At 41.4% G+C, this 15,099-nt stretch overlaps 1 protein-coding gene across 3 annotated transcripts in view; it reads right to left on the bottom strand.

Annotated features, from left to right (window-relative positions):
• Positions 1–15,099, bottom strand: part of LOC143150471 (glutamate receptor ionotropic, kainate 2) — a 181,933-nt gene that overhangs the window by 58,478 nt on the left and 108,356 nt on the right. The window lies entirely within an intron of this gene.

Raw genomic sequence — 15,099 nt, 5'->3', positions numbered from 1 at the left:
TCGCGACGATAGTACCATGAAAGAGACACGAGAATGGATCGTTTCAGCTAACCTTGAATCGAATCGTTTTTGCGTAAATTACCGAACAATAAGGTACTGGCGAATATTTTAACAATTTTTTTGATCGTTTGCACTCCTTTATTACAACCCTCGGCGATGATACGTTAATTTCGAATAAACGGAGCGTAGTAGCCGCGATGGAAACATTTTTGTATAAATTATCAAACAATAAGGCGCGAACATGAATATTCTGTCGATAATTTTTTCACGTTTACGTCACTTTGTTCCGGCCCTTGCCGACAGCACGTTCCATCGATTCAGAATTCGGTGAATAAAATACTCGCGAAGGTAATATTTTTATATAAATTAACGCGACAAAAGATTTCATTTAACTTTGTAATATTTCGACCACTTGCTATCTACCATACTTAATTCTTCTATGCCTTCTTCCAAATCGACAATCCATAAATATCGAACAGTGCGCAAACCACTGATCCAAACCTTTTAAAAATAATAATATACCTACTCACCTATTACCCAACCTTGTACTCTCAATTGGCGAGCGCGAATTTCAATTTTATTTATGCAAAGGTGTTCAATATTTCCCCGTGGGTCGCTTTAATAGATTGCGAAACCGGATCACTGGATAAAACTCCGGGACGCGTTATTGGTGGTGAAAAAATTCAATATTCAGGGGGGTAGACGGAGGCGTGGATTCCCAGCTCTTCGCGACTGGTATTAATTTCGGTCGCGCGTCATTTTTCGCGTCGCGTGAGATCTTCATAAACGCAGCTACGCGTACCGCGCCGTTATGAAAATAATCTAAGCTCCGTCAGCTTTCGAGCTTCCTTGGAAAAGTACGCGAGGTCGTGGACGTCGCCGATGCTGCACCGGAGCGGGCCCGGAAATGCGTTTCGCATTCCTTCGCCTTCCACTTCCGCGGAAGTTGGATACAGTTTCTGTCGGCGGATTGTTGAAACGAGCTAACTTTTTAATTCATTATTTCGCGCGTTGATTACAAACATTAATTCATCTAGCTCTACCTTGGCCGCGACTGCGGCGTAATTAATTTCCATTTTAATTACGCGCCACATTGTTGATATTCCACGATTATTTGCCCCGTGAATTATTCGTTTGTTGGTTGTTTTAGAACGATCATTATCGACGATCCATTTAATTATGGGCTGATTAAATTGTAACGAAAGAACGTTTGACTTTCGCGCCGATTTACCAGTAAGAGATTCGTATCGTATCGATGTACAATGATACGGTATTAATTTATACGGGGTTCCATCGATCTCTTTCGTGACACAGCTCGTGGCAATCTTTTCATAGCGAGATCTGGTAATTGGTATTATTCGGGAGAATAATATAATTTTCGTCGTGGATAATACCGAGGTAATTGATTGCGAAGTTGAAACAGTTTTTCGAGACGTATGAATAAATATAATATTGTAACACAGAAATGTTTCGCAACGTTTAAGAATTTATGAAACTTTGTATATTACAAGGAAGCATAAGAGCGTATTACGAGACGAGTAAGTCGTTCGGTAGTTCCTTTGTTAGAATATGAATTATTAACCCATTTGCATCGTACCAAAGATAGAAAAAGAATGGAAATTGTTATCATTAAATTTTTTTTTGTTAAATCTAAGAATAAATATTTTAAAATATACCTGGAAGTTAATTCGGTGATTTTTTGAAAGTTAAAAATAAAGTCAAATATTCGTATATGCATATTTATGCGTACATATTTTTTGTCCTCTTCTTTGGTAATAACATTTCATAGTTATACAATACCTGCAATTTCTACACGGTAGACGTGTTTCAAAAACATACCGGTAAATTGAAATATAAATAAAAGAACTAAAATGTACAATACATTGTGTATTCTATTATCCTGTTCTCGGACAACATTATTCACTCACAATGTGGACGAAGGTAACCGAGGTCGCCGCTCTGATAATGGTCAGGAAAATTGCGCGTACATACGCTAATGATGCAATTGGGTTAAATTAATAAACAAATAATGGACTCTTTAAAAAGTAGCCGTAGCTTCGAAAATATCATCCGTTCCTTGTTGAATAAACTCGACCGCATTCGTGGCCATAATATTTGTTTACCGAGCACCTAATTACGCCATTAAGGTATTGCGCATCGTTCCAACGGGAGATCATCCAATTATCGATAATATTTCGTTGCGTTGTGCATTTAATCGATACAGAAGCACATTCGAGCCCTGGACTCGTGTTTAATCACCCTAAAATTTATCATGTCTCTGCACCCTATTTTTCATCCCTCCAATCGCAATTTTTCGTAATTTCCACCGATGACAATACCATACGCGTTAATGAAGCCCCGGTGCGGGCGCGACCCGATTCCCAGCCCCCAAACGGGGCTAACAAATTATTCGTCGACGAATTTCGACCAACGAACCAACATCTGTGCAATCCTCTCGTCAGAAAGGATTCACGAATCGAATTAATCTTTCCTGGAAAAATCAAAGCATTTTCCGCGTGAAATTTTCCCGAAACGTGATTCACCATCGTTCAAATGTTCAAGCGTTACGATTAAAGTAAACACACGCGTTGAAATTTCGCACGCGTTTTCCTCGAAACTGTATTTTTATCATCGATGGACAGGATATCTCGAAGACCAGTGTATCGATTTGGACGAAATTTTCACAGTCTTTTTCGCATGTAAACAACTCGTCCTCGAAATAAAGAATTCTCTTTCGATAGAGTATTTTGATTTTTAACTAGCCATTCAACGTAAAAAAAAAATCAAAACATTCCCAACGAACGTTTGCCATTTTGCCAGGAATTTCGAAAAACTCCCTCGCTCGAGGATAAATTTACATTATCGTCCAACAAAATGTTCTTCCTTCGTAATTTTAAATAACCGCGAACTCAGTGACGCTCTCCGTGACAAAGTATTGTATATATTTCTGAGGGGAAAGCCCTCGGAGAAATTCCAGTAACTTAATCATTTTTGCGTGTTTGTAACTAAAAAAAAAAAAATACAATCATCGGTCCAAAGTCTACTCTTTCCGACGAAGGTACATTAACTGGAAGAGGTCTCAGAAATTTCGAGAAAAAAATTCCCAGAAGTGTATCATCTCTGTTAACTCTTGACCTCTTGATCTCTCCAGGAAAAGGCAAACCGTTTTGGGGGTTGAAATTTTTCCGAAACACAATTCTCTCTCTCTCTCTCTCTCTCTCTCTCTCTCTCTCTCTCTCTTTCTGGTTTCTTCCAGCTCGTTTCCGCGCGTAGAGGTCCCGGAGAGCCACGTGTTTGTTCGGAACAAACACAAACGGGTAAAATCTCGAAGACACGCGGTGCAGTCTACCCCGAAGCGAACCGAAATACCAAGGGGTGCTTTCTCTGAAAGCTAAGACGCGCGTGTAGCCCGTCGAATCTCTTAATCGTCTTCGAGAGAGACGTTCGACTCAACGGGGCGAAGTTTTCTGGCGGAGCGTGGCTCATTATCGTCTCTGCGGCCGGGAAACTTCGCGTAATTAACGTCGTCGAGCGAATTGCCGGGGCTGAGTTCACCGAGCCGACATTACGGGATGGTGTGAGGCGCACGTCACCAGTTTCGTGGAAAATTCGATCGAGCGTTTTAAAACGCTCGATGTCGATGGTAACCGGGCCGATCGTTAACCATCAGCGTCGAGTCTTTACGCGTTAACTCGATAACACTCTCCGCGAGAATAATAGATTACTGTTGGTGTTGCTCGAAAACTATACAGAAGTTTTTCATTAAACCGTCGAATCCGACCGGAACGACTAAATCAAGAATTTATTTATTTATTTTCTTCGTCGTGTAGAATACAGACGACGAACGAATTAAAGAGAGAAACTTTTGGGGGTGGCTGGTGTTGGCTCGAGAACTGTAGAAGATGGAAGAAATTGTAAGAAATTTTCTACGATTTTCGAGGAAAAATAGTCCTTCTCTGATCGCAAGAGTTTCGTTATTGTTGGCAAGGAGAAAGTGCGCAAACTTTTTTCTTTTAAGCTTGAGTTACCACAGCTTGGAAACGTATGACTAGTTTCTGGTTGTGTCTTACAATTCTGGTAAAGTTTCGTTGATATTGTGCCGCGTCGAATGTAATATTTGACACGTGTCACCGACCGAGGTGCAAGGTTGCGGGAAATTGCACACAAGTTGCAACTAGGATGGTTTTGGTAGAACTCAAGGAAATGTAATTTAAGAAAAATCTCACGAAGGTAGATGATACGAAACAGTAACAGGTGTGTTAAATATCGAGTTACAGTATTCGATAATAATTTCTAAAGAAACTAGTGTCGAATAGCAAGTGATTTAATTTAAGTTGGAATTAATCAATCTTATTTTGTAGGATTGATCGGGGTTGTGTAATTAAATCGTTGTACTTGTCAAATATGCGCAATAAGGAGTTTATCGTGTAAAATAATCGAAGAGCGAGTGAATAGTTTAGACCAATTATACATATGTAGATACTATACGTAATTTACTCCAGAGGTAATTTTCTCAGCTCCGCACAGTAGCACTGCCTTAAGAGGAATATGGACATCGTCGAGTAATTTTTTGCTAAGTCACAGATCTTCGAAGATCCACTATATGCAATTTCGATACGATTTGCAATTTACTCCAGAGGTAATCTTCTCAGCTCCGCACAGTAGCATTCCCTTAAGAGGAATATGGACATCGTCGAGTAATTTTTTGCTAAGTCACAGATCTTCGAAGATCCACTATATGCAATTTCGATACGATTTGCAATTTACTCCAGAGGTAATCTTCTCAGCTCCGCACAGTAGCATTGCATGTAAGGGTAATATGGAAAGCGTTGAGTAATCTTTTGATAAGTCGCAGATTTTCCATGATCCACTGTATACAATTTCGATATGATTTGCAATTCACTCCAGAGGTAATTTTCTCAGCTCCGCACAGTAGCACCTCGTCCAAGGAGAATCTGGACAACGTCGAGCAATGTTTGCCAAGTCGTAGATCTTCGAAGATCTACGCGACTCGACCTCTGACTCGACGCGATTCACAATTTCTTCCGGAGGTAATTTTCTCAGCTGCTCACAGTACACGCGCGCGTCGTGCAGCAGAGCGAGACGATCTCGTCGCGATCTTCAATACCCTTAACGAGAGACTTTCTTCCGCACGAATTATCACGCTGAATGACGTGTAGCGAGTCGTTTGAAAGATTATTAACTTCAATGGCCGAAAAACGAGCGTGGAATAATCGTTGTTCGATCGAGCTATTTATCAGGCCGAGCTCTCTCGTTAATAAGCAGCATGACCGAACGGACAAATGAATGAGACTCCTCGACCCGCGTGGCCTTTGTTTCGGAACAAAATCGAGAGCAATGACGCGGATAGCTCGATGAACGGACCGGGTGGGAATTATTCGACGCCCAGTGGCCTGCGTTTTCTACGAGGCATGCCAGGAAATTCGATGGAAACGCGCGCACAAAGCCCAGGCGTCGAAATGTTGTTATCCTCGGAAATAATCAGCGCTAACAGCATTTCTCGTGTGTGCGGCCCGTTCCTTCGCGCCGGTACGCGCGCGTTCTCGCACGGTCTCAGAACCGAAAATAATGTTAAATATTTCCACGAATTTAATTCGCGAGAGCGGAAGTATTAACTCGAATCTTAAAGGAAAAGCTAAGAGATCTTCGAGTTACACGTATTCCGAGTCTATCGAAGTTACAGAGCTTTCGACACATCGAAGTTTTTAAGTAGAAGAGATTCGATGAACGAAAGTTTAGAGGCTTCGTAGGAAGATTGATAATTTTCCAATTGTTCGAAGAAGGAAGAATTTAATTTTTGAACGTAAATTATTTATCGTGTAAACATGAGTAATTGTAAGAGGGTTAGGTCGTTACTTGTTGTTACAAAGGTTTATATTTTATTTAGTGTATTGTTGTATTGTTGAGCTCGCTGCTTCGATTATAGTTTCGAGTAAGAAAAAATATTGTAATAGCAATATTTGGATATTTTCGAGTTCAAAATCCGTAGAACTTGGTTAACGATCCGATGTAACCACAGTTGGAGGGTTCGTTGGCTGAGAAATAAATAAACTTTTTGCGAAGTTAGTGTGGGGTTCGTCGAAGTTGTTTCGATCGAAAGAACAGAGAAGAAACCCACGATACCGCGGAAAACCATCTCCGAGTAAGTTGAAAAGTGGAAATTCAAAGAGGTTACACCGTCTTGATAAAATAGTATCTCTGTAAGAATCATTTTTACGTAACGATAAGATTCTCTTTTCGCTGTGAATACATTTTTACCATAAACGAAGATTACATCGCTACAATTAACCGCGGTGGAGAATGTTTTGGACAAAAGTAGAACGATTGGGAAGGGAGAATATTCCAATATTATTATATAATAAGCTATTGTATGAATTTCGATACAAAATTTTGTACGGGTACATTGTAAACGTAGGAACAAAATAGCATTGAACTCATCCGCGAGGTGAATGGTACACGTTCCGGTGATATTGTTGCTGCACCAACGAGAGTTCTGTAGTATTTTCAAAGGTTCGTTTTATGGAAAAAAGTTCTGATAACCCTTTGGGCGAATTATTCAGTAGAGGTAAGTTTTCATTTAGAAGGGCTTTTAGCTTCGAGCGTCCGTATCTTCAGTCAGCTTTACGTTACATTAGGCTCTTATAGGAAGTGCTACGTTTAGAGGAACTTAGAGGAATACGCGCACGAATGGGTTGCCCGGAGAGCGTGCACTTTCCTGCAAAGTCAGTTAAGAGTGAACTGCGAGGAGGAAAATGAGAAAGTCTGCCAAGTGCGATCGCGTGCGTCGAGAAAATTAAAATACATTATTCACGATTTACTGGACACCTGTTCTCTTAATTCTTCAATACCTTAACGATATTCGATTACTATTTTCGAACGTTGAGTACTGACGTCTCGGAATGGCCCCGTGCAGAGAACTGCCCACTAAGGTATTCCTAAACGTTCGAAAGACTTTTTATTAATATAGGTAAAAATTCTTCAAAATCGTATCAATTGTAATAAGAAGAAAAATATTGATTCGTGTACTAATTACGGTAAAAATTGCGGTGATTGAATTGAGTTAACTGTATACACGCGGACGAAGTTTATCAATGAAACAAGCTTTGCTTTATACCAATTACAACCAATTACAACGAGTATTACAACAAATTTAGTACTTACGAATCAATTCTCCATCGTTCCTCGAAGAAACTTGGCAACGTGAACGCTTTTATGCTCTTTTAGTTTTCATTCGCAGTCGTTGAAAATTAAATCGCTATTAAAATCGACGAAAAATTCAGTCCGCAGCCGGCTGTTGAAAAACTCGTGTTGGTAAGGAGCTACGTAATCGGAAATCTCACCATCGTCGGACCAAACTTGCTATAATTGTTGCTATAGGAACACACGACCGTTATTTCGAGCTAATTGGAGCGTAGTTTTAATTAGCCGAAGTCCGAGGTAACGCGACGAAGTTGCGACGTCGAGCTTGTTCGCGTTCAGCACTTTGTTACACGCACCGGCTCTCCGGTTTCAACTGGAATCGTGTCTGGAGTCTTCCTTGTTCTACCAGTTCGTATAATTTTCTTTACGCGGATGCTAGTCATTTAGCATAATAGTCTTCGAACAGGTAACACCGGCTCGGGTAACTTAATTAAGCGAAACAGTCTCCCGAGAGAGAAATTGTAAAATTGATCGGTAAAATTTTCATTCGTTTCCTCTTATCAATTTATAAATACACTTCGCTTTATCGTGAGAAAAAAGAACATACTTTGTGTACATAAAAGGATAGATAATTGAAATTCTTTTTATATTCATCGTTCCAGGATCCTTTGTACTTCTTCGTTTCTTTAATGTCTCTCGTTTTGGTCACTAAATTTTGTCTAAAAACACGTAGGAGATATTTTCGTTTAGACGATTTTCAAAAATGGGAGTTCTTTTCTTTTGGATATGAATTGTCCATAGATTGGACGATTTCATAAAAATGGATCAACAATACAAGCAGTGCGAGTTGATTTCGCGCGTTTGCGTTTGGTTTTCGACTCTGGAGCCTCGAAAGAGACATCAACGCACGCGTAGACAAGTTCCTCGAACCAAGCTAGGCTAAAATGGCAACTTATTCGAGCGTTAGGATTGAGATTTTCTCCAACAACCAAATCTGGGTTAAATCTATCATCTATTATAGTATCTTTTTGAAAGATTAGGTCTAAGTTAGATCGAGATTAAGTTTAAGTTAAAGTTGTTAAATTTGACCAGTGTTTCCTCGAAGGTCTAAGCAAAGTCTGGGCTAAGTTTACGGTCCAGTGTTTTCTCAAAGGATAAAGTCCAAGTTACACCTGGGTTGGCTATATCGTCGAGTGTCTCCTCAAAGGACCGGCAACCAGCTCGCCAACCGGAAGACTTCGACGCACCCTGAAATCTCAGCGATAAATTAAGGGACGTTCACGGGCGATTGCGGCAGTTAATTAATCGAAATTAAAAGTCCCGCGGTGTCTAAGAGGATTCCGTAATCCCGGTTTCAAGCTGGCGGCCTAATGCCCGGTTCAGGGTGGAGTAGATTAGACGGATTGCCGGTTAGTTGGTAGACATTTGTCGCGCGCCACAAATTTCGCAAGTTCCGCGCGAGCATCGAAATTACAAGGTCCGTAGGAACGTGGCTGGAACTTCCCAGAGGGAACGTCTTAATCCACGATCCGTCCCTCTGGAATAATTGTCGCTCGAAATTAATTCGGCCAGCCATGTCATTTTTCATCCACGCTGCGCCAGCCAGGTCCGCGAACTCCGCCACTTCGCGACTGGCTCCTGTTTTCGGGTAGCCGGGATCGGAGCTTGTTCATTAGCATTTAAAGCGAAACGGGTATCGTCGTCCTTATGCACGTGACGGAATCGGAATACCACTTTGGCGGCTCTAAATTTGAAGATGTAAGAGGAAGGAGAGAACGGAAATATAAGGAAGTGGGGAGAAGCGTTTCATCCCGGGCCTGCTAGTGGACTCGTCGGTAAGGCATCCTAGCAGGCCCTGCCTTATACGCCGGGACATTGGAAGATCGGTATGGGATCGTATATATACCGATCGGAGCAGGTACGGGAACTTGCGGGAAACGGTTAGTGGTAAGTTTCCCTCTGGTGGCAAGCGTGGGTAGCGTCGCCACACCACCGCGACGCGATAACACCGATAAACCGGGCTGCTCCTGGACCGGTATTCGCGAGAAGTATCGCGGGACTCGAGCGTGATTCACGAACCATTGGAGAACGCATCGGAATTGTTCTTCTTTCTCTCATTGACTCCATCGGTTTTATTCATCGAGGGAAGAGGAATACGTTGCAATTTATCTTCATACCGTACCGAGAAAGGAAGATCGATCCTAAGAGGAGTTACACTGGGTCAACTCTCGCGAGATTTCTGACTAATGCAAAATTACTCCACAATGTGAACATTTCATGGTACCAGGGGAAGTGCAAGGATTCGGGATGATTTACGAACTATTGAAAAATGTATGCGTCGGTATACGGGGTTGGATTACAGTGTAGATTAAATTGTCGTCGCTGTTTCGTTTCCTTTCTCGTTGGCTCTACGTGTTGCATTTGTCGAAAGAAGAGGGATGGGGACATTGGAATTATTGTGGGGAAATATTTTGGGAGATGGGAGTCAACTGGATCAATTTTGATTAATGTGAAAGTATTCCAGATTGTTTACGTGGTTCAGTACGCGTTTGAGATCGACTATGAACGAATAGGACCCATCGTGTCTTTGGATGCAGATGCACTTTCTCAGATGCAGATTGTACATCCTCGTGTTTCCAGGTTTCTCTGAATTCAAGATTCATATTTTTTCTTTCTATACTTTATCGATCAACAACTTACAATCTCGTGTTATTTTCGATCCACGTATTTAAATAAATATTTGAAAAATTGTATCTTTTCCCCACCATTATAACTCCACTACCTACAATATAAATAACTGTACGCAAAAGTTACATTTCGTGTACAATACTTTCTTTTTAAACATACCCCTCCATTTATATCTCACCGGGTAATTTTCCTCAAAAGTGAAAAATAATTCAAGTTACTCCGATAACGAACGTATAAATAAGTTCTACCGTTTGTTTCAGAAGCGATACTCGATTCATTTCGCAAACTGAACACGAAATTTCGAATCCACAGAGTGATGGATATTTTGGACGGACCATCGCTCGCGAACAACAAATACCGCGGTTAATCCGGTTTCCGATATTTACAGGGGTCGTTGGCGTGACGTTTTTCTACTTTGCAAGCGGAAGTATTTCGCGATACGTTTTCTGAAACGCGTATCCACGGTCAGATGAAACTCAAAATCTAGTAAACCGATCAGGAAAGCGTCTCGTTGAATTTTCGGGCATCTCCCGCGCCGGAACGACCCCGCCATCTGAAATTCTTCGTCGCGAGAACCACGCTGGGACGAGTACCGGATAAAATAATAAAACCTTTCGAGTACGAGATAGTCTGATTTACGACGGCGAGAGCAAAGGTTATCCCTCTTCGTGGCGGGAAACTCAGTGATTCATTGGCTGACTGGAACGTCCGGGGTGAAAGAAGAAAAAAAAAAAAAGAAAAGAAAAAAAGAAAAGGAGAGAACGACCACGGGGAAATCTGTCGTCACTTTTCCTATCGCTGCGCTCGATAAATTTTCTAATTTACGGTGAATTAAGTAACTGGGAGGAAGTTGATCGAACTTGTCTTTTCTCGGAGAACGTCGATGGAATCTACAATGCAGCTACGATCCTTGCGAGTACTCGATAGTATCGATAAATCCAATCCTTTTTAGAATCTCTCGAATAGAGTTTAAGGAAATAAATTACATTTACCAGAATATCGAATCGAGCGTTAATCTTGAAATTAAGTTTATTTTAAATACATTTTTCGTTCGAAATATTAATCTACTGCAGGGAGAAGATTAAGAGCGAAGAGGAATCTGGTAGCACCGGTAAAAGGGTCGAACCCTTTAATATTAATTGTCTTTATAATAATTATACCTAACCCCGAGCGTCTGACCCATTACTAGCCACAGTTCCTTGGAAAACTGATCCATCTTTCTCCATAGAATAGATATCTGAAGAGGACTCGAAAAATGTTAATTGTCTTCAAAATTGTACCTAACCCAGATCACTATCGCGTACTATTTTCTGTCAAAATGTCATCTTCTCCCCACTTGCAATCCCAAAAGAAGAAAACATACACCCCCAAAATAAAGAGACGAAAAAATAAAAAAATATCACCCAAACAACTCTCCAATGTCATCCACCGGTGTTTAATATCCTTCAGCAAAGACATATACTTTCTTTCACCTTGAAAATGATCAAGTCTCCGCAATGTATTCCCCCAGCTATTGTTTCTGGAAAAAAGATCGGTCGACCTACGTTTGCCAAGACACTTTCCCCGTTCCTGATCGCGTTCACGATAGTTCTATCGCGCGATCGATCGTCGAGGAAACTCGATGTCCCCGATCCTCGAGCTCTCCGTAGTTCACCAAGAACAATTCTTTCGTGGTTAGGTAAGGGTTGTCGAGGCACCGTCTCTCTGTCATCCGCACGTCCCGTTCACCTCGGGATGCCTCTGTGCTCCCATAGAGAGTTGTCACGGTGAAATTACCTGGGACAGCTTTTCTTTCGCAACTCCCCAAAGGTTCTCCCACGACGAGACATCCCACGAAAATCCACCGGCGTCTGCTCGCGGTCTGTCCCCTTCTTTCGCGCCTCTCGATCCCCCTTTCGACTTCATCCATCCCCTCGCCATCCCCCTGACGACGACTATGGTTCTTTTTACTCGTTGTTAAACGACCGGGCAAAGTTCCGAAAAAAAGAACGGTCTCGATCAACGCCGAAAGCAAAAGACGAACGAAGATGGGGCGAGGACGATACAAGGGTGGCACGTACTCCAATAGGGGTTCTAAGTTGTCCTCCCATGGGAAAATACAGGGTGGTATCGGGTGTGGAACATGTGGAGCTCACCTACAGTCGTGGACGAGATTGGTGGACGAGAGACGAGCTCGTGTCGATGTGTGTTTTTGACATTGTTCCCTAGTTCTTGAACCGCCCTTGTAACCTAGTGACGCATGGATTTAATTTTGGAGGGAATAATGGCATTGTTGCTCGGTGTAAAGTAACAGTCGAACGGAGCACACGGTTCGTTTGTTATTCATGAACGTTTCGACCTGTTTGTTCATTGGTCTTCGACATAAGTTTTCGAATAAGAAGAATGAGACGAAGAAGAGAGACCTAAAACAGGCTCGTGAATAAAAGATGAACCGTATGCTTGGACGGACATCTGATATTTTTCATATCTTTGTGGAGAGTGTGTTCACGAATTGGATTTGGTTATCAAATGTGACCGAATTCGAGTGATACGGCTTGTCGAACGAGTCGTCGAGCTCTTATCGAGTACTCGGTGGAGATAATGGATCAATTTTCAAACAAGAATTACTGAAATTGGAAACTGGACGCAAGTTGAGAATACGGTTGAATATGAAAAATCTGTCTGCATGAAATTTGATTGATTCCACTTATAGAATAGTCAAATCGAGCGCTTATCGAGTATTGTTTAGAAACAGTAGCTCAATCTGCGATCGAGAATTATTTCGGTGAAAAAATAGTTGGAATTTTCGAGAAAGATTGAATAGGGTAGACGTGTTTAAAATCTAATCAAAACCTTGCACTTTTGGAACAGAATAGACACCGAGCACTTATCGAACATCGCGGAGAAAGAGTGGCTCAATTTTTTTTATCAAGAATCACTGGTGGAGAGAAACGGTTGCAATCTGGAAACAAGGTCAAATAAGGCACACGTGTTTGCATGAACTTTTTCGTTACCTTTTGTCCCGTGTACGATGATACACCCTGTAGAGATGGGTTCTCTCCAGGTTGGAAAAATAAACGAGTTCTTCTTCTATGTGTCTGACACACCCCCTCACCCCCAGAGAGCTTGTTACACCGCGCGGACGATACTTGCATACTGATTCGCTTCTTGCACGGTATTCTTCTTTTTCACGGTCGGGGGTATCGCGCTCGGTAATCAAGTGAACGAAGACGAGGTTCGCGGGCGATTGGAAGTATTGGACGAACGAATTGAATTTTAAAATGGACAGACGCGTCGATAGGTTCCTCTAGATCCGGAATGGATCGCTTTTTTCGCTCGAGGAACGAATATACACCGTGTCTCGTACTTGAAAGTGGTCCTCGCGTGATGTAGGTCACTGATTTCGTTCAGATTTTGCACACGGTGAATACAATGAATAATAATACGCGTGACATGGACGATAACAACTTGGAAATAGAATCGAAAGTTACAGAGCATTAAATACCAATGGACACCTATTTTTTTCCGTTTTGTAAAGATTGAAATTTTACATTTATATTTGCTTTTTTTTTCTCAAACTTTTAATTGTAATATATATACGATTATGTTTCGTTACTTCTCAGGAATCGTAAGATTCCTCGAAGCGATAAGTTAGGTTAGGTCTAGGTTAGATCTTCTAGATTCTAATGTAGATTTAGGTTAGGTCTGGGTTAAATCTTCTCTTTTATCAAAATAGAAACAAATTCTATCGGACGAGAATTGTAGAATTTTAAACACGAAAGGTGCACGAGTATTTTTCGTTATTTCTCAGGGAATGTAAGATTCTTCCGAGTGCTGTATCGTAGAAAATGAAATTTATCGTGCCCCATAGAAAAGTTTCCATTCTTCTTCGCCGTCCGGAACTCGAAACTTCATTTACAAGTTGTTAGCGCGTACATTTCAAACGGTTCGAACGAAAGCATAATTAAATCCCCTACAGGTTCGGGGACCGGGATTATATTTTTCCCATTGTTCGTAAAATTGTTATACTCGGCGAAACGACTGACTCGAAACTTATCACTCCATTTGGAACAATAAGCCTTCGAACGGGGCCACCCATTCATTTCAAGATTCATCATTCTCGGTACGAAAGTTATTAAACGTGAAACTTTTGCCGCGAATATTTGCCACCCGAAGGCCTCGTTGTTCATTGGCCCGTCGATCGTTGAAACTGACGATCCGATCACGGTGACAACGATTTCTCATTCGTTCCACTGCAAAAGCAAAACGAAACCATACGAGTCCTCGTCACGTGACGCGTTACCTCTGCGCCCGTTTCACTTATCGAGTAAAACTAATAACGATCTCCGCTTCCGCGCCACGATCGTGTTGTCTGTAATCTCAGCCACGATGGAGGAAGAAGAAGAAAAAAATTGTTCTCCAACGTAAAAAGACTCTCTGCATTCGAATCACTGCACGAGCCTCGATTACCTTCCGACTGATATCGATTACTCGTCTCGTATATTTTAATCTCAGTCGGGTTGATTGATACTCGTTTTCCCTGCACACGCGTCAGTACTTTCTTTTTGTACGCGAAAAAGGAAATCTAATTTCCCAGTTTACATTTCCAAACACTCGTGACGCTCGTTACGAGTTTAATTCAATTCGATTGATACTCCTTTTCTCTGCATGTGTGTACACTTTTTTTTCCCACGTGAAAAAAGAATATTACATTCTCAAGCGTTTATGACGTCCATAACGAATTTAATTCAATTCGATTGATACTCGTTTTCCCTGAATGCGTGTACACTTTCTTCTTCTACGCGAAAAGGAAAATCTAATTTCTTAGTTTACATTTCCAAGTACCCGTGACGCTCATTACGAATTTAATTCAATTCGATTGATACTCCTTTTCTCTACACGCGTGTACATTTTCTTTTTCTACGCGAGAAAAGAAAATCTAATTTCTTAGTTTACATTTCCAAGCACCCGTGACGATCATTACGAATTTAATTCGATTCCTTTATTTGCGAAGAAAAATTCCTCCCTCGTGCCCCGTTCCGTTTCTTTAGCGCAAAACGTTTCCTGTAATGCAAACAAGGTGACAGAGCTTCGATTGGCCACGCGCTCGTCGATGCATGAAAAACGGAACACCGTTTTATTTACACCGTGAATCGCGAAACAGTGGCCTCGCATATTTCCACTTTATCCGATCGAGTGAACAACGAAAAAAAAAAAGAGAGGAGGAGAAAAAAAAAAGGAGAAAAGCGTACCCGACATATTTATCCCGGC

Source organism: Ptiloglossa arizonensis, chromosome 8 (assembly GCF_051014685.1).
Source record: "Ptiloglossa arizonensis isolate GNS036 chromosome 8, iyPtiAriz1_principal, whole genome shotgun sequence".
NCBI classification, from domain to species: Eukaryota; Metazoa; Arthropoda; class Insecta; order Hymenoptera; family Colletidae; genus Ptiloglossa; species Ptiloglossa arizonensis.
This window is presented reverse-complemented; position numbering and strand designations above follow the sequence as displayed.